This window comes from Rhipicephalus microplus, chromosome 10, assembly GCF_043290135.1.
Source record: "Rhipicephalus microplus isolate Deutch F79 chromosome 10, USDA_Rmic, whole genome shotgun sequence".
NCBI lineage: Eukaryota > Metazoa > Arthropoda > Arachnida > Ixodida > Ixodidae > Rhipicephalus > Rhipicephalus microplus.
Window position 1 is genome coordinate 108,962,107 of NC_134709.1, and position 19,622 is coordinate 108,981,728.

The following is a 19,622-nucleotide window of genomic DNA, read 5'->3' on the forward strand; positions in this document are numbered from 1 at the left end:
CCAAGCACTACGTAGAATGCCTCTGGGCATTTTTTGTAGTCAAAATATGCTCTAATGCAACTAACTGTACTTGAAGTTTTCATATTAAGACAGATATTGGCCATAGGGCTGCAACTGAACCTTGTAGGAAAGACTTCTGGATGTTGTCTGTAGTTAAAGTATTCTCTAAAACGACAAACCGCGTCTAACTCTTCATGAAGTCACAGATATCAGTCATAATACTGGAACTGAACCCTGCATGGAAGGCAGCCAAAATGTTCTCCAATGCAATAAATATACCCGACACATCACGATGCAACAGATATTAGCGACTAGATTGGAACCGAGCACAGCGTTGAACACTTTCGGATGGTATATTTATTTATTTTCAAATACAGCTGCTCACTGTGAGGCTACTGCAAAAGTGGCATACATATATACAAAATGAAAGAATATAAACAGTAATATCACATTAAGTGTGCCAAGGTAAACAAATATCACTACCCTTGAGTGCACCCCTGTAATAAATGAGAGAAATAGGACATTATTATAATACAAGTGCCTCCAAAAAGTCAGACACACTGGGATTAGGAATCAAACCAAGTAGATCAGTCCAGTGTTTGATAACTTTATTTGAACGTGTTAGAGAACTCTACAAATGACTTCTAAGCTGGGTGGTGATTGCGGATCAGTGCTGTGTTGAAGACTTCAGCACTTTGCTGGTAGTTTAAATGTCCTTTAACATCTACAAAATGCATCTGACACTTCTTGATGAGACAGACATTGGTTTTGAGATTACAGCCAAGCACTGTGGCTTTAGCATGTCATTAATTGTCAAAATACACTATAATGCAATAAAGCATGCCAAAAATTTTTGATGGGACAGATAGTGATCAAAGGATTGCACCAGAGCACCGTAAAGAAGTTTTGGCAAGTTTTCCAACAGAACTACACAGAATATGCTTAAGTGAATGCGTATATATAATCCAAGTTAATGCATATACTAAAAAACCGAACAGAAATGAAGGACTCCTTGGAAACACATACAAATATTCAATGTTCAGAACCATCGAATATATTGAGCTCATTACAGTCTGGAGGCACAGATAAATACAAGCACAGCTCTGAAAGGACTCATAAGTCACATGAGGTACTTTTTGCATTTCTTCTACACAAAGTGCAGTACCATACTAGTGTACCTTCATTCATTCTGTGCATACATGTGGTGATCTTCTCTTCCCACAATCGTGTCATCGTGCAGCTGATTTCAAATCAGGTGCTTCTCACAAGGTTTTCAGTTATCTGTCCAGCTGTAAACAGATCGCGCGTTATGTTATAGTAAACTGTAAAATGACGGAGAAGCGCCATTGTATGCCTATAGCTATGAGTATCAGAATGAACTACAAATTAAGAATGTGTGTGTTAGAATGCCTCCAAACAACGTATGTGCTACTGAGCGTAGCACAGAAGCAGAAGAAGCGAGAAGTGAAATAGCAGGCAATACCAGCAGCACTTAATCATGCAACTTTCTTTTTCGATCACCACAGCGACGCACGCTCGAGTTTCTGTCTTGTACGTGAATGGAAATGAGACCGCTGACAGCCCAGTGTGTCAGCGTCGCTGGTACCCGACACGAAGTCGCATCTCACTGCTACCAACCAGCGCACGCTGATGATTAGCTTGGCAACACACAAAAACGATTAGCACCGAAGCCAACGAATGTTTCCGCGTCATACAATTCGCGAATACACTTATATAAGTACGTACGTTTCACATCACGGAAATGTGTTGGCTAGTGCGAGGTTCGCTTTCAGCGATGATGAATATTGATGTTGAAAACAAACACACAGTGCAGATAAAAACTCCTCCGTATGACCTACGCGATATTTCGGTCGTCGTATATGGTGTCTATGTTGCGACGGAAACTACCGTAGAGTTTTTTTCAGCCGATGTGCCTCGAATGTGCTGGTTCATACGAACTAGATGGTAGAGGCCTGCGCTGGATGCAGATGACACCGATCTGAATTGCCTCCGCGGTAGGCGAGGGCTCACGCTCAAACCTTCGAACCTCCGAAGTATGTTCGCACTCGTTTTTAGCACAGAAAGTCACAGATGAAAGCACAAGAACACCGACATGCTCCTTTCGCTCGGCCGACGATCGCACAGGGGTCCGGCGCTAGCATAGCCGGCCGGGATTCGCTGGATTTGTCGGCGTCGCTCGAACTCGGCACGAAACCGCGTCACGCTGGTAGCACTCGCAGTCGTTCGTCGTTTCGTTGTCGTTCTAGATTACGAAGCGGTCATTCAGGAACGTTAGGAGTAGTTTTCATGCTTGCTTTCAGCACTCGGCTGTGCCTTCGAAGCGGCGGCCATTAGGCACAGCATTCGGAGTCATCGCGGCCTCTGGTTGGTTGGCGCGCGGCCTCTGGTTGGTTGGCGCCGCTGTACGCGTGGTGACGTAGCGTACGCGAGGCGAAATATCAAGCCCGGCTTGATCCCTCGCGCCTGCTCGCGTATTCCCCTCCGAAGCCGACGCCGAGAGGCGCATTTGACGCTTTTGACGCGTAGACGCGAGCGAACGCGTGCCAGTGGTTGGCACTTTAGCCGCTGTTCGAGCGCGCCTCACAAAGGAGCGTTGAGCATCCAAGATCGAGCAGCCGAGCAGGTACTCCTCCCAAGCCTCTGTAGTTAGGATGGGAAAAGCGAGGTAAATAGGAAGGGGGTTAGTGGGGCACAAGCGGGGTAAATAGGAAGGGGGTTAGTGGGGCACGAAGCGACAATGTGGTAGGTGCCGACCAAAACCTGGCAGGTCGAGCAGGTGCCACTGGTTTCCGGCAAAAATGCCTGGCGACCACCGAACTGAGATAGGTGTTCGTCTGGAGGTGGCGTAGTATTCGCTCGTCCGCTTTCTCCAGACCACTTGCGGGTCCGGGTGCAGGTGGCGCGAAGGCCGGCGATAGGCAAGAATTTCGCGAAAGCGCGTCAGATTCGTATTGCCAGATTTCGAGTGGGCACGGCGAGACGACAGCGACCATGTTGCTGACCACGAAGTTCTTCTTCGTTGTACAGGTTTCGCTGCTGACGGTCACAGGATTGCCGAGCACGAATGACACGTGCGCGCCGCCGGATGACACCATCTACCTTTCCGTGGCAGATCTGCATGTGCGGACGCCGATACTGACCTTCTGTATGGACGCTCCGACGCAGCGACAGTTGCGCATGTCCGTGACATCAGCGACCGAGGCTATAAAGCATCCACTGCAGCATTTCTTCGACAGTGGGCACGGCGAGACGACAGCGACCATGTTGCTGACCACGAAGTTCTTCTTCGTTGTACAGGTTAGCTACTCTGCTTCCAACATAAAAACTAGTGATGAAGTCATGTTAGTAGTTGTGCCGTGCCCAAGCACCTGTTTAAGTATTGCATATGAGTGCTATTGTGCATGCAAAATGTTACTCTGTGGTGACGTTGAGACAAACCCTGGACCCACGAACGCTGATTTATTACACAGTATTCTTCAGGGCCAAGCAGATATGAAGGCTGAAATACTGCTCTTAAAATCGATGAACGAACAAATGATGTGCGACATGGACTTGCGATTTCAAGCAATTGAAGCCAAACTACAGGAATTTAAAGATAAATCACCGGAAGTTGCAGCTCTTGAATCCACTGCAGCTTCCTTTAAAACTGTGCTGTCATGGCAGAGCTCTAAGTTAACTGATCTCGAAGACCGAAGCCGTCGGGCAAACCTTGTCATTCATGGTGTTCTCGAAAACACAAATGAAAATGACACCTGTCTTCGAACTGCTGTTGTAACCGATATATTCGAGAAAACATTGGGAGTGAAGTGCAAGTCCATAGCCCGCATTCACCGTCTTGGCCGCCAAGGTAGTCGTAGGCCTGTCATAGCTTACTTTCAAGATTATCAGGAGAAACAAGAAGTCTTAAAGAATTCAAATAAATTAAAGGGCTCCAATATTTATGTGCAAAATGATTATAGCCAGTGCACGCTGCGCAAGCGCCGCCTGCTTTGGGAAAGTGCAAAAGCTGAACGCAATAGCAGGAAACGGGTTACACTTATTCACGACAAGATCAAAATTGATGGCAAACTTTTTGTCTGGGATGAAGCCAAAAATGTGCGTGTAGCCCTTAACCCGCAAGCTACAGGTTCTGATTGACCCGCTCGACAGTGTGCGTCCAAAAGTTTGAGAGTGCTTAACGTAAACGCGCAAAGCCTATCAAATAAAGTTGACAAGCTCGAGTACCTTCTACTCACCTACGACCCTCACATTACAATAATCACAGAAACCTGGCTGCACGAAGGTATAAATGACTCAGTACTAATTCCTCCGAGATATCAAGTCTTCAGACGTGACCGGCCATCAAGAGGTGGTGGTGTAGCAATAGTTCTCAAAGATTGTATTAGTGCTCGGCCCCTTCAACAAATTCATGAGCACGAAAGTTTATTCCTTAAGGTAAGCTGCTGGGGCCATTACTTCACCGTATGTGCCATCTACAGACCACCCTCTTCAACACACGAATATCTGTCTAAACTATATGACCACATGTTCACGTTTAAAAATGATCGTCTGATTCTCGCAGGTGATTTTAACTTGCCCAATGTTGACTGGCGCGTTCCATACTCTGGCTCTGATGTAACGACGTTAAACCCTCTCGCTGACATTGCCTTGATGTGCGATCTTGTGCAGATTGTTAATGAGTGCACCAGAGAGGCTGGAAACACCCGTTCTACACTCGACCTAGTCTTTTTGAATTCTAATGTATGCAAATACACGGTCTCTATTGAAGATGGCATTTCCGACCATAAAGCAGTATTTTTATCCTTCGGTATTGGTGAAAACAAAGCACACCGACAAGAGACCAGACATGTCATTAAGGATTACTCGAAGGCGGATGACCAGGCCATTTTGGATTATCTGTGGTTCTTATGTGATAATCTTTCTGATGATGTGTCGATAGCCTGGAACCAAATAAAAACTGCGATACATTACTGCACTGATAAGTTTGTGCCAAGCAAACGGGTTAGGAAAAACCGAAATAACCCATGGATTACTAGAGATATTATACATTTGCACCGCAAGCTAAAACGAGCTAGAAAAAAGAAAAAAATACCCTGCAGACTTATCTCGTTGAAGGCCCAGCTTGCAACTCGGCTAAGCGAAGCTAAAGCAAGATACTTCAACCACTCGCTTCCTAACTTTTTGAAAACTAACCCGGATAGATTCTGGCGGTACTTGAGCGATGCGCACAAAACACCAACCGAGATATCAGTAAATGGTTGTATTGTTAACGATCCAGTCAAAATTGCAAACCAATTCAATCAGTATTTTCACTCAGTATTCACTCAGGGAGATCATGCTAACACAAACATTATTTCTCTGTCTACTATATCTGCCGATTTCATAACTGTCGAAGGTGTCCTTTCACTGTTACTGAATGTTAAGACTAAATCTTCCGATGGTCCCGACGGCATACCTAATGCATTTTTGCAACGTTACGCCGAACCTATCGCGCATGTCTTCACCCATATTTTTCGTCTTTCGCTTCATAATTCAATTCTTCCCGATGATTGGCGAACGGCACGCGTTATTCCGGTATTTAAAAAAGGTGATCGCCTAAATGTTGAAAACTACCGGCCAATTTCATTAACTTCCTGTCCTTGTAAACTTCTTGAGCATATCATCGCGCATTACATAATGTCATTCCTTGAAGAAAACAGTATTTTGACTCCTTTCCAGCATGGTTTTAGGAAGGGCCTCTCGACTAACACTCAACTTGTCACCACAATTCACGACTTCGCTATGGCAATTGATAAGGGCGACCAAATAGACGCCATCTTCTTAGATTTTAGAAAAGCTTTCGACTGTGTTTGCCACAGTAAATTACTCACCAAACTTTCAAACATTGGCCTACCCATTACTGTAATTAATTGGATCCGCTCCTACCTTACCAGCCGCAAACAGTTTGCCCAGGTCGAGGGCTGCTGCTCTGGGGTTCTACCTGTAACCTCGGGAGTTCCACAAGGCAGTGTCCTTGGCCCTGTCTTGTTTCTCATCTTTATCAATGACATCGTTTCATCAGTTGACACCTCCGCCATAAGCTTAAAGCTTTTTGCAGATGACTGCATTCTTTACAAGCCAATTAAAAGTGAAAGAGACCAAGAATGCTTGCAGAACAACCTAAATTCTCTCTGCGATTGGTGCCATGCCTGGTCGATGGAGTTAAACATTAGTAAATCGGTCTATATGCGTATCTCAAATAAAATTACCCCTTTTGCATCACGCTACACCTTAAATAATTCGTTGATCGAAGTGAGCAATTTTAAATACTTGGGAGTCAATATTACCAATCGACTGTCGTGGAGTAACCACATTGACGACGCTTGTTCCTCCGCCTCTAGAAAACTAGGGTTTCTTAGACACAAACTAAAAAACGCGCCAACTCAGATCAAACTTCTTGCATATAATACATTTATTCGACCCCGTCTAGAGTACGCATGCGTAGCCTGGGACCCGTACTTTAAAAAGGACGTTTATAAACTTGAAATGGTCCAGAGGAGAGCGGTAAGATTCATCTATAATGCCTATCACAATCTTGATTCTCCTTCATCACTTATGACTACTAACAACATTCCGCTCTTGAAACAGCGTAGAACTATCGCCAGACTCAAGTTTCTTTTCCTGCTTCGTAATCATCAGTTTAATATCGATCCCAGTAAATACATCTCTCCCTCTTCTTCCAGGAAAACCAGGCATGTTCACAATCATGATCTGACACCTTACTTTGCACGTACTAACCTTTTCAAACATTCCTTCTTTCCTAGAACCATTAGCGAATGGAATGCACTGCCTTCAAATGTTTTTCCTGAACGTGGCATTCCCGACTTTGAAAACTACATGCATCTTTTGTGTAATCAACACTGTTGATATTTCAATGCTAGATTAGCTCATCTTACTATTTCAACTGTGTAGCTTTACTTTTTGTGCTTGAAACTGTTTCTAGAAGGTTGTTCGCTTTTTTTCTAGATATGTGTAACTAAGCATCCTATTTAGTATGACTTGTTTTTCAGTAGCTTTGTGTATTCTAACTTGCTGTATAACTTGTTCGCTTTTTTCGCTATGCTCCCTTTTTGTGCCCCTCCTGCTTGGTCTACGGACTGCAGTATGTAATAAATAAAAAAAATAAATAAAATAGATTTCGACTCAGGACATAGAGTAGCAACGGCCCGGATGAGAGACGCTCGGGCAGCGGCGTTCGTTGCTTCGTTACCGGGCAGGCCCGAGTGGCCTGGGGTCCATACTATACGAATGCAGTGAGCATTAAAGCGCCAAGAGGCTGTCCAAAGCAGGTGAGCTGCCAGCAGGGCGATGGCACCCTGAAGGTATTGGGAACAGGCTGAGCGCGAGTCCGCCAGGATGATGCGTGAGGTAGGATGCGAGGCAGCCAAAGCAGTGGCAACCTCCTCAGCTTGCGTCACAGTGTTGTCTCTAAAGAAGCGGTCATTAACGTGCTTCCCTCTGTAATCGCGGCGGCCGTGAAGTGACCTGAAGGGGAGGGGCCCGAGACATCTAAGTAGAAAACGCCAGGGTGGTCGGAGTGTCGCGCCTGAAGGGCCGCGGAACGTGCTAGTCTACGACCGGGATGTAGTTCGGGGTTCATGTTGCGGTGTAGTGGTTCCACCTATAGTTTCTGCCGCCAAAGTTCTGGTATGGGCGTCGGAGTGTCTTGATCGGAGATCGCACTGAGGCCGAGCCTGCGTAGTAGACGTCGCTCTCAGGACGTCTGCGAAAGACGAATAATTTGGCTTTTACGATGAGCCTCCGGCCACCCTGCAAAGAAGTTATGTACCCCCAGTGCCGCGAATCGGCTGTTGGAGGTGGCAATGGGAAGGTCAAGTGCACGTTTATATACTGAACGAAGGAAGACGTCCAGCTTGTGCTCGTGGTGATGACGCAGGCGAAGATAAGGTTAGTCGTACAGGATGCGACTGGTCACAAACGCATGGCTTAACCGCATGGACTGGGTCCCACGGAGGTAGATACCCGCGGTATCATACGGCTGACCTGTTTGCTGGTGTGTCAGAGGCTTGCTATTGTGTTCTTTGGATCCAAAGGTGATGGGATGTGAAGCCCAAGAATTTTCTCGAATAAGGAAACATGACAACATGGAAGCGTAACCTGGAGTGGAGGTAAGTGGGATACCGAGAGAATAGCCGATTTAGCTGGGGAGCACTCCAGGCCACCCGAAGCAGCGTAGGCATTCACCAGAAGGGCAGCTTTTTGTAGGCGCTCTTGAGTTTGTGCTGCGGAGAAGGTTAGTCCAAATTGTAATATCGTCGGCATATAATGCGTGGTGTATTCTCTCGACATCGCGCAGAAGAGAGGGGAGGTTCTTCATGGCCTTGTTGAAGAGTAGGGTGACAGAACTGCACCTCGGGATGTACCCCACATGCGTAATAGGCACGGGCCATGTTCAATATAATCAAGGCGGATGAAAGCTGTGCGATGTGATAGAAAGGTTCGAATGTAATAGAAAGTCTTCTGACCGCAGTTTGGGGTAAGGAGGCCAGAAAGAATACTATTGCATACTGTGTTGGACGTTATCAAACGCTCCTTGAGATCGAGAGCGAGCATGGCTTTATCGTTACAGCGAATAGTGGTCTGTTAATGATGTCGTGTTGAAGCTAGAGCAGGATGTCCTGCACCAACAGATGTGTGCGAAAGTCAAGCATCGTGCCAGAGAAGGTCCCCCTGACTTCCAGGTAGACAGAAGGGCGTTCGTGGACCATGGTGTCCATAAAATTTCCGACGCAGGAGGTTAGTGAGATGGGTCTCAATGCCTCGACGCTGACAGGTTTACCCGATTTGGGTATGAATGTGACGAGTTATGTCGTCCATTCCCATGAGAGCAGGGAGCCATCCCAGATGAAGTTTATCAGGTGGAGTAGCGATAAGTTTGCCTCGTCGGGAAGGTGAGCCAGAGGCGACAATGTCATGTCACGCGCCCAGGGGTCGTGCTTCGTCACATTTTCGCCAGTGCAGTCTGTAAATCCGAAAGCGTGTACGGCTCATCGAGTTCGGTGTTAGGGGTGCCGGAATACGCATATTCTGGGCCTATGGGGTCAGTTATGCGACAGATGTTGATTTATACGTGTTTTTTAACCCCCCAAAGCCACCATATGATTATGAGAGATGCCGTAGTGGAAGGCTCCGGAAATTTCGATCACCTGGGGTTTTTTACCGGGCACCCGAATTCTGGCACACGGGCCTACAACATTTCCGCCTTCATTAGAAATGCAGCTGCCGCAGCTGGAATTCTATCCCGCGACCTGCGGGTTAGCAGTCGAGTACCTCAGCCACTAGACCACCGCAGCGGGGCTGTGCGACAGATGTCTTGTCACACAATTCTCCCGCGAGTTGATCTGTAGTAGACTAATAGGCATGCAGAGAACGACGGAGCTGGCGTTGTGTTTCTGACCGAGAGCTGGAGGGAACCAGAGGGCTACGAAATAGCCGCCAGGTGCCCTAAGAGCTCACCTGGTTCGCCACCTTTGCGCAGGCGTCAGCCGTTTTTGAATGCGAAAGCCGCGCATAGTATGCCGCAGCCTCTGCAGTGAGAGCCTCAATGCGAGCGCCTCAATGTGAGCGCGAAGTTTTTGATTGAGTTTGTTACGTTTTCAGTGTTTTATAAGCCCGCGGCGAGCATTTCAGAGTTGTAAGAGGTGTGGGTCGATTGCAGACGGGAAACTAGAGGTTTTGAGGATGCGAGATTTGGCCCGCTGCACATGAAGGATGCAGGATGCCCACGCCGTGTATTAACCCGTGCTGGGGATCGTAGGAAGTAACTGCGTACTAAATTTAGTCCATTCTAAGAGACGGGCCAGGCCCCAGTATTGGCGCATTTTCTGCCGCAGTATGAAGGAATGGAGCCAAGTAGAGTTAGGGTGGCACGTGATGGCTGCATTGAGCTGGTGGTAAAACCTCCCGATCATCCCGTTGGCGCAGGGGTGTAGTCCGCGAGCACTCGAACCCGGTGGAAAACCTGAGGAATTTAAAAGCTGGGACGCTATTTGCTGTTCTGATCGGTTGTGACGCGACGAGGAGTGCCGAAGCGGGAAATCCAGCCGGTAAAGGAGGACTATGCGACGTCTTCTGCGGTAATCCTTTCGAGAGGCATACTTCGGGCCATCGAGTGTACCGGTCGATGGCGGTGAGGCAGTAACAGTAAGGCTCGAGCGGTGGAAGGGTGCCAATCATGTCTATGTGGATGTGTTGAAACCGTTCCGATGCCGTGGGAACGTCCTGAGCGGTGGTGTGACATGCCGGGTGATTTTGGCACTCCGACATGGAATGGACGTGCGCGCCCAAGTGCGGCAGCCCCGTAGTATTGACGGCCAAACGTAGCGGTCTGTCATGATTCGTGTAGAAGCGCGAATGGCGGGGTGATAGAGGTTGTGTAACTGGATGAAAACGAAGCGGCGATGCAGCGTGGGGACATAAAGTCTCACTAGTCAGGTGAATTTATCACAGTATATAGAGAGTGTCCATCGACCCAGAGAAGGTGACTTGTTGCAGCTAGAGAGAAAAGCCAATTTAGAGGAGCTTCTGGAGTTCGGCGTCCGTTTTCTGAGTGTTGGCGAGGGTGTCAGTCGTAACACTGGAAGCTCGACAGCGGAGACACGCGAGAGTGCGTCAGCGACCCCATTATCCTTTCCGCTGATGTGTTTGGTATCATTAGTAAACTGAGCAATAAAGGATAGTTGGTTCTGCTGGAGAGTTTTTTGCGTCGTTAGGAGAAGACAAAGTTATAGGTGTGTGGTTTGTAAGATGTTGCAGGGCTGTGCCTCGAGATTATGATGACAGCCTAGTGGTTAAGGTACTCTGCTGCTGACCCGCAGGTCACGGGATTGAATCCCGGCTGCTGCAGCAGCATTTTCGATAGAGGCTAAAATGCTGTAGACCCGCGTGCTCAGATTTGCGTGCACATTAAAGAACCACAGGTGGTTGATATTTCCGGAGCCCTCCACCACAGCCTCTTTTATAACCATATGGTTGTTTCGGGACGTTAATCCCCATCATCATCATCATCATCAGCCTGATCATCATCACCAGTCAACTGCAGGACAAAGGCCTTTCCCATGTTCCGCCAGTTAACCCGGTCCTGTGCTTGCTGCTGCCAATTTATACCCGCAAACTTCTTAATCTCATCTGCCCACCTAATCTTCTGTCTCCCCCTAACCCGCTTCCCTTCTCTGGGAATCCAGTCAGTTACCCTTAATGACCAGCAGTTATCCTGTCTACGCGCTACATGCCCGGCCCATGTCCATTTCTTCTTCTTGATTTCAGCTATGATATCCTTAACCACCGTTTGTTCCCTAATCTACTCTGCTCTCTTCTTGTCTCTTAAGGTTACACCTACCATTTTTCTTTTATTGCTCGCTGCGTCGTCCTCAATTTAAGCTGAACCCTCTTTGTAAGTCTCCAGGTTTCTGCTCCGTAGCTAAGTACCGGCAAGATACAGCTGTTATATACCTTCCTCTTGAGGGATAGTGGCAATCTACCTGTCATAATTTGAGAGTGCTTGCCAAATGTGCTCCACCCCATTCTTATTCTTCTAGTTACTTCAATCTCGTGGTTCGGCTCTGCGGTTATTACCTGCCCTAAGTAGACATAGTCTTTTACAACTTCAAGTGCACTATTACCTATCTCGAAGCGCTGCTCTTTGCCGAGGTTGTTGTACATTACTTTCGTTTTCTGCAGATTAATTTTAAGACCCACCTTTCTGCTCTCCTTGTCTAACTCCGTAATCATGAGTTGCAATTCGTCCCCTGAGTTACTCAGCAATGCAATGTCATCGGTGAAGCGCAGGTTACTAAGGTATTCTCCATTGACTCTTATCCCTAACTGTTCCCATTTTAGGCTTCTGAAAACCTCCTGTAAGCACGCGGTAAATAGCATTGGGGAAATTGTGTCCCCCTGCCTTACACCCTTCTTGATTGGTATTCTGTTGCTTTCTTTATGAAGCACTACGGTAGCAGTTGATCCCCTGCAGATTTCTTCCAGAATGTTTGTATATACTTCATCTACGCCCTGATACCGCAGTGTTTGCATGACGGCTGATATTTCTACTGAATCAAACGCCTTCTCGTAATCTATGAAGGCTATGTATAGTGGTTGGTTATACTTTGAGCATTTCTCTATTACCTGATTGATAGTATGAATGTGGTCAATTGTTGAGTAGCCTGTTCGAAATCCTGCTTGTTCCTTTGGTTGATTGAATTCTAATGTTTTCTTTACTCTGTTAGCAATTACCTTTGTAAGTAGCTTGTATACTTCAGAGAGCAAGCTGATCGGCCTGTAATTCTTCAAGTCCTTGTCATCTCCTTTCTTATGTATTAAGATGATGTTAGCGTTCTTCCAAGACTCTGGTACTCTTCCCGTCAGGAGACACCTCGTAAACAGGGTGGCTAGTTTTTCTAACACAATCTGTCCTCCATCTTTCAGCAGATCTGATGTTACCTGAATCCCCATATATCAAATCAAATCAGGATGTCGTCTAAGTAGACGAAACGGAAATCTAAGCCACGGACGACCTTGTCGATGAGGCATTGAAGGTTTGTACCACGTTGCGGAGGCCAAAGCTTATGAAATCAAATTCGAATGAGCCGAAGGGCGAGATGATCATGGCCTTCGGGACGTCATCAGGGTTCACAGGAATTTGTGTGCAGGTTTTTACCAGGTCAACAATTGAGAATATGGTGCTGAAGGGTAAGCGGTGGGCAAGTATACCTTCGCGGAGAATTGCTTCTAACTCTGTTTGGGTGATTCAAAGACGGTCCGCAGCATGGTGGCGGGCGTGGCAAATGATGGAGGGAAGGGGGCGGGAATGGTGTGGATGTAATGCACGGTTGACTGGCGTACCTCTCGGGGACGCCCGCTAGTCATGTCAGGTAAGAAAATTATGCGAGAATGGTTCAGTGGTAGATTTGGATGAACCGAGAGCGTGAGAGGGCAAACGGTCGAGCCACATTATTCGAAGGAGAGAGTGATCTAAAGGCGTGCTGCCGCGAAGGAATGCATACCGCGCAGGAGCTCTGACAATTTGCAGTCACAGAGAGCTTCGTGCTGAAAGAGTTGACAAACTTTCTAGTCCTGTGATGGTGAAGCCACCGAATCAGTTCTTTTTTCAAGTGCAGATTGCAGTTGTCGGCAGGGGGATGTGCGAGTGTGTCGTGGAGCTCGACTGCGTAGCGACAATCTATATATAAGTGAGCGACGACGTAGTTGTAGCACGTCCGGTCGTGAGTGATACGTGCTGGAGGAAACTGCGCCTCGACTTGCGTGAACAACACCTCAGGTGACTCTGCCAAGAAACGGGGAGCTTGACAGTGACGCGACAAATGTCTCTGTCGGTGGCAGGAGTGGTGGTCCTCGCTCGAGCAGAGCTCTGGGGGGCGTTGTCTGAGTGCGTTGCTGCTATTCGACGATTAGCTGTTGTTGGGCCTGCTGTTGCTCTTCTAGTTGTTCTACTTGTTGGCAAAGAGCGGCGAGGGCTTCCCGGTTGGTCATGACGGCCGCGGTAAAATTGCTGTCCGGGTTACCAGAGTAAGGTACACAACTTTATTGCGTCCACACAAAAAGTAAGAGAAACAAGTGCCGCTTGTTGCTGAAAACAGCAGCAAGCGGCAGCACACACAGGTTTTGTATCTTCTGGTAGGCGAGAGCATTATCACCCTGTGCTCGGTTGAGTAGCGTCGACGCGGCACGCAGGCACAGAGGCAGTGTCGCACCGTGCTGCCACATTCGTAGATTGTCATCAAACCCAGCGCTATAATGCGCTGCTTACTTCGAAAAACTATGGACCATCTCTTCGGAGAGAACCCTGATAGGATGCGAAGTAGCAGTGGTGCGCACAGCATTGACTCGGCTGAAACGGGCGTCAACGCAGATGCTGCAAGAACGGTTTGAAGCGAAACTCGGTGTAGCGTTTACTCGAGTAAACTTTTGTTTGAAACGCAAAGACATTGGAGGTGGCACGCTTTGAAGACGCTTGCGCTCGGCTTTCTTGGCTCGCGTCTCGCCTGTCTTACCCGCGTGCCGTCTGTATTGTCGAACACGATCGGTGTTCTTGACTCGCACTTCAACAATGTCACTGGTCTTCCACTGGCGACGCTTGCGTTTGGCTTACCTGGCTCACACATCCTCGGTGTTGACATCGCCATTCGCGAAAGCGATCGGCTTCGCTAACCTTTGTAACGCCGGCTACAGCCGGGAAAGGTACGCGCACACTAGCGGGAAGCATTCCGTGACAGCGTCCCGCCCGTTGGCGCGATCGCGTGGCAAGCAGCGGCGCGCTGTTCACATTGTCGGCGCCACGAGATTCTCGACGCGCGAGCGCGCGCACCCGCTGGCTTTCTGGCCGACAGATGTAGAGAAGTGGCGCGGGTGAGACTATGCCGACGTGCGGAGTGGGCTCGACAGTTGCGAGCGGCGGAGGGATGAAGCGAGAGAGATGATACGCGGCGTGTGGCGACAGACTAGGAGAGAGTGGCGTGAACGAGCGCGCACTGCCAGGGAAGGCGTGACCTACCTGGCACCTCCCCAACACCTGTGGCTGGCTAGGGGAGTGGGGTGCGGACAGAGGGACAGCGTAACACCGGATAGTCAAAGAGCTGCTTCGCATCTAAAGTAAGGTGACGCCATGGGAGATGCAGAAGGCAGAGTAGTGCAAAAAAGGCATTTGTACCCCCATCAAGCTTCACCAGCCCTTGTCCTTCCCAAGGTACACAAGTACTCTCCCCTCCCCCGCCCGTGATGCAACACTGGTTTGCGCCCCCCAAGAGAACATCTCGCTGACGACCTTGGTTGAGGATGAAAGACGACGCTGCCTGCGTGGCAACTATAGTGGAGCACGTGTCCGTGTGGTTTTCCTCATCTGTGTGCCATGTCTTAAATGCAAAGCATTTCTTAGCGAAATTCGGTGACTTAGAGCATATTGACCCATGTCCCTGGGTCATCGCCTGTAGTGCTAGTAAAGAAAAAGGATGGCACCCTGCGTTTTTGCGTGGACTACAGGAAGCCGAATCGGGTGACCAAGAAAGATGTGTACCCGCTCCCACGTATTGATGACTCCCTTGACAAACTTCGGCACGCTCGCTACTTTTCTTCGATTGACTTGAGGAGTGGATACTGGCAGATAGAGGTAGACCCAAGGGACTGAAAGAAAACCACTTTTGTGACGCCAGATGGTTTACACGAATTTAAAGTCTTGCCTTTCGGTTTGTGCTCCGCGCCCGTGACTTTTCAAAAGCTTATGGACACGGTACTTTCGGGATTGAAGTAGAAGACGTGCCTAGTCTATCTGGACGACGTTATTGTGTTTTCGACCACTTTTGACCAGCATCTCAAACGGCTTGAAGTTAGTTTACGTGCCATACGGTTCACGGGCCTGACATGGAAACCAGAAAAGTGTCATTTCTGTTTTCACGAACTTCAGTTTCTTGGTCACGTCGTCAGCAACGCAGGCGTCCGGCCCGACCCTGGAAAAATTGCCGCCGTCACATAGTTCCCAGTACCCTCCAATAAGAAGGCTGTCAGACGCTTCCTGGGCCTTTGTGCCTATTATCGCCGGTTTATCGCAGACTTCGCCCGCATCGCGTCGCCACTAACTCGTCTTACAAGAGACGATGTTGCCTTTGAGTGGAAAGAAGAACAGGACGCTGCCTTTAATGACCTGCGTCAACGTCTTCAAACGCCCCCGGTGCTTGCCCACTTCGACGAAGAAGCCCCGACGATGCTTCACACAGACGCTAGCAATGTAGGTCTTGGGGCTGTGCTTGTGCAACGGCAAGAGGACACAGAAAGAGTGATCGCCTACGCAAGCCGAACGCTAACACGCGCAGAGGCTAACTGTTCAACAACAGAGAAAGAATGCCTCGCCGTAGTATGGGCAGTAATGAAATTTCGCCCATACTTGTATGGCCGGCACTTCAAAGTTATTAGTGACCATCACTCCCTTTGCTGGTTAACTAATCTAAAAGATCCCACCGGCCGATTAGCGTGTTGGAGCCTAAAACTGCAAGAGTTTGACATGACGGTCGTGCACAAGTTAGGCAAGCGGCATATGGACGCTGACTGTCTGTTCCGTTCACCCATTGAGTCGGCAACCCTACCTGAGGAGGAGGAAACGGCATTTCTCGGTGTCCTCGACACGACCGCCATTGCACAGCAACAACGTGACGACACTGAGCTGCTTGGCTTAATTAACTACTCGGAAGGCAGATCTCAGAAGGCGCCAAGAGTTTTCGCAAGAGTGTTGTCGTCGTTTTGTTTACAGGACGAAATACTCTACAAAAAAAACTTTTCGTCGACAGGATCCGCCTATCTGCTCGTCATACCAGCAGCCCTTCGTACCAAAGTACTCAAAGCATGCCACAACGAGGTGACCTCTGGCCATTTGGGTTACATGAGAATGTTGGCCAGAGTACAGCAAAGGTATTACTAGCCGAGACTAACCACAGCCGTGAAACACCACGTTCGTACCTGTCTCGGCTGCCAGCGATGCAAGTCACCACCGACTAAACCAGCTGGCCTCCTGCAGCCCGTGCAAGTCCCAACATCTCCATTCTACCAGATAGGGATGGACATTTTGGGCCCGCTACCTACTTCTACTGCAGGGAACCGCTGGGTTATCGTTGCGACGGATTATCTGACCCGTTATGCCGAGCCAAAGGGTATCAAGAGAGGTACAGCAGCGGAGGTGGCAAGATTTTTCATCGAAAATATTGTACTGAGGCATGGTGCACCAACCGTCGTGATCACAGACAGAGGTGCCGTACTTACGGCAGCTCTTTTGGATCACGTCCTGATGCTGAGTAAAACAACGCATCGTACGACCACCGCCTACCACCCACAAACAAACGGGCTGACGGAGCGTCTGAACAAAACCATTGAAGACATGCTTTCGATGTACGTAGACATTGAACACAAAAATTGGGATGAAATCTCGCCATACATAACGTTTGCGTACAACATGGCCAAGCAAGAAACGACCCGCATGACCCCGTTCAGCCTCGTTCATGGACCAGAAGTACGAACTATGTTAGATGTGATGCTGCCGCACGAAAGTGACGACATCGACCCAGACGCCAGCACGTTTACGGAACGCGCGGAATAAGCTAGACAACTGGCACGTTTACGGATCCGCCAGCAGCAAGAGAACGATGCAGGCCGCTACAATGCTCACCGCAGAGCAGTTGTCTATAAACTGGCGACAAAGTATGGGTTTGGACACCCGTACGAAAACGAGGACTATCAGAAAAGCTCTTAAGAAGATACTTTGGGTCATACCAAGTGCTGCGACAACTGAGTGACGCCACTTACGAAGTCGTTCCCGACAATTCGTGTAGTACAGAGCGTCGTCAGCACCATCGCGAACTCGTTCACGTAGTGCGCATGAAGCCTTACGTCAGCGAGTGATTGCGTGAGACTTTTCTTCAAAAAAAAAACGGCATTATTGACTTCGCATCGGGTAGATGCTCTTTGAGAGGGAAGCAAATGACCCGTGTCTACATGTGGACAAAAACGATGATGGTCGGATTTAGCGGACACGAGATAGTGGGCCTCTGGCTTGGCTGGAAAACGAAGAAGAAAATCTTGCGGCTCTGCTGTTGAGAACACGCTGCTTTTGCTGCCTCAAGCCGTACTTGTGCTTTGTTCACGTTGTACTGCGACAATCTATCTATCTATCTATCTATCTATCTATCTATCTATCTATCTATCTATCTATCTATCTATCTATCTATCTATCTATCTATCTATCTATCTATCTATCTATCTATCTATCTATCTATCTATCTATCTATCTATCTATCTATCTATCTATCTATCTATCTATCTATCTATCTATCTATCTATCTATCTATCTATCTATCTATCTATCTATCTATCTATCTATCTATCTATCTATCTATCTATCTATCTATCTATCTATCTATCTATCTATCTATCTATCTATCTATCTATCTATCTATCTATCTATCTATCTATCTATCTATCTATCTATCTATCTATCTATCTATCTATCTATCTATCTATCTATCTATCTATCTATCTATCTATCTATCTATCTATCTATCTATCTGCCTGCCTGCCTGCCTGCCTGCCTGCCTGCCGGCCTGCCTGCCTGCCTGCCTGCCTGCCTGCCTGCCTGCCGGAGACGCGGCGTTTCAGCGCGCGCGTGAGACGCATGTCACGTCGGCTCCGTCGGAAATCGACGAATGTTGTGGACTTTTGGCAAATATCCACCAGAAACTGGTTTCAGCGTTTCGGCGAAGCCATCAGGCTATGCAACCTCTGGATACCTATTTTATCCAGGTAGGCCCATTTTCCGCCAATCTACGACTGGTTGAACACCACGCGACGCCCGAGCCCGGCTAAGCCTAACGCCGACGAGGCTTACGCCCGGGCTCCCCAGCCATGGCAGCGTCCACGAAGACAGGCTACGACCCCATCACGATGCAGTGGGTTGACATGAAACACGGGAAGACCCCATACCAGTTGAAGACGAATACCTTCAGATCATGGTTCGCCAACTGCTAGAGAAGCTCGCTAAAATGAAGCCCCGAGGCTCGACGGCCGCCGCCCAGCCACAGGCTTGCAAAACAGGATCAACACCCGCAGCTTGCGTTGAGTCCCTGCGGCAGCTGGCGACGTGGAAGCCAACACACACGCCTCGAATCGGGTCAGACGAGTTGGTTATTGTGCTTAAACCAAAAATAACCATGGATCTGCACGCTGCGTTTGGCCCAGGTGGGATTGGCACAGCAGTGCAACGCTTCACCGGCAGCACCACGAACGCTGGTATCTCCGTCTGGCCGGTGTGGGACCAGAACATCGTTGTTGTAGGTGTGAAAACGGAAATCCTGGCCTCGAAGCTCATAGGGTACATCACGCTGACGATCGGGGACCGCCAGGTACCATTTCAAGGACATTTGAAATTATCCGGAGAATCCTGCAAGGGTGTCGTCACCGTCGCAGACAATGAAACTTCGGAATCCCTTCGACGAAAGCTCGAGTGGATCGACGGCGAAATTTTGTATGTGCGGAAACTCGGAACATCCAATGTTGCTGTGGTGATCTTCAAAGGACGCCGCGTTCCAAGATTCATTCACTACTGCTGTGAAAACGTGCCAGTGCGCTACTACAAGAAAACGGTTCCGGCATGTTACCGGTGTGGAACGGTGGGCCACAGACCGGATGAGTGCCCCAATCCGGACAATCAGCGGTGCATTCACTGTGGTGCGAAGGTGGAACTCACTCTGGAGGGCCCAGCGAAGCACGACTGTCAACCCGAGTGCCTTATATGCGGTGAAAACCATTTAACCGGCTCTGCGCAGTGCATCGGAAAATTCCGGAAGGCATGGAAGCCCGCTCTAACACAGCGACAACATGGACTAAAAAACAAGCAAGAAGAGCCCTCAGTAGCTCTCAGGACTGACGAAAAAGCGAAGCCCATGCATAACAAGTCCAAGCCGATCAAAGCCCCAGCCGGACAGAAGTCGAGGCCGTCTACCTTCGGCGCCGAGGATTTCCCGTCACTGGCAAACCCGCCCAAACAGGTG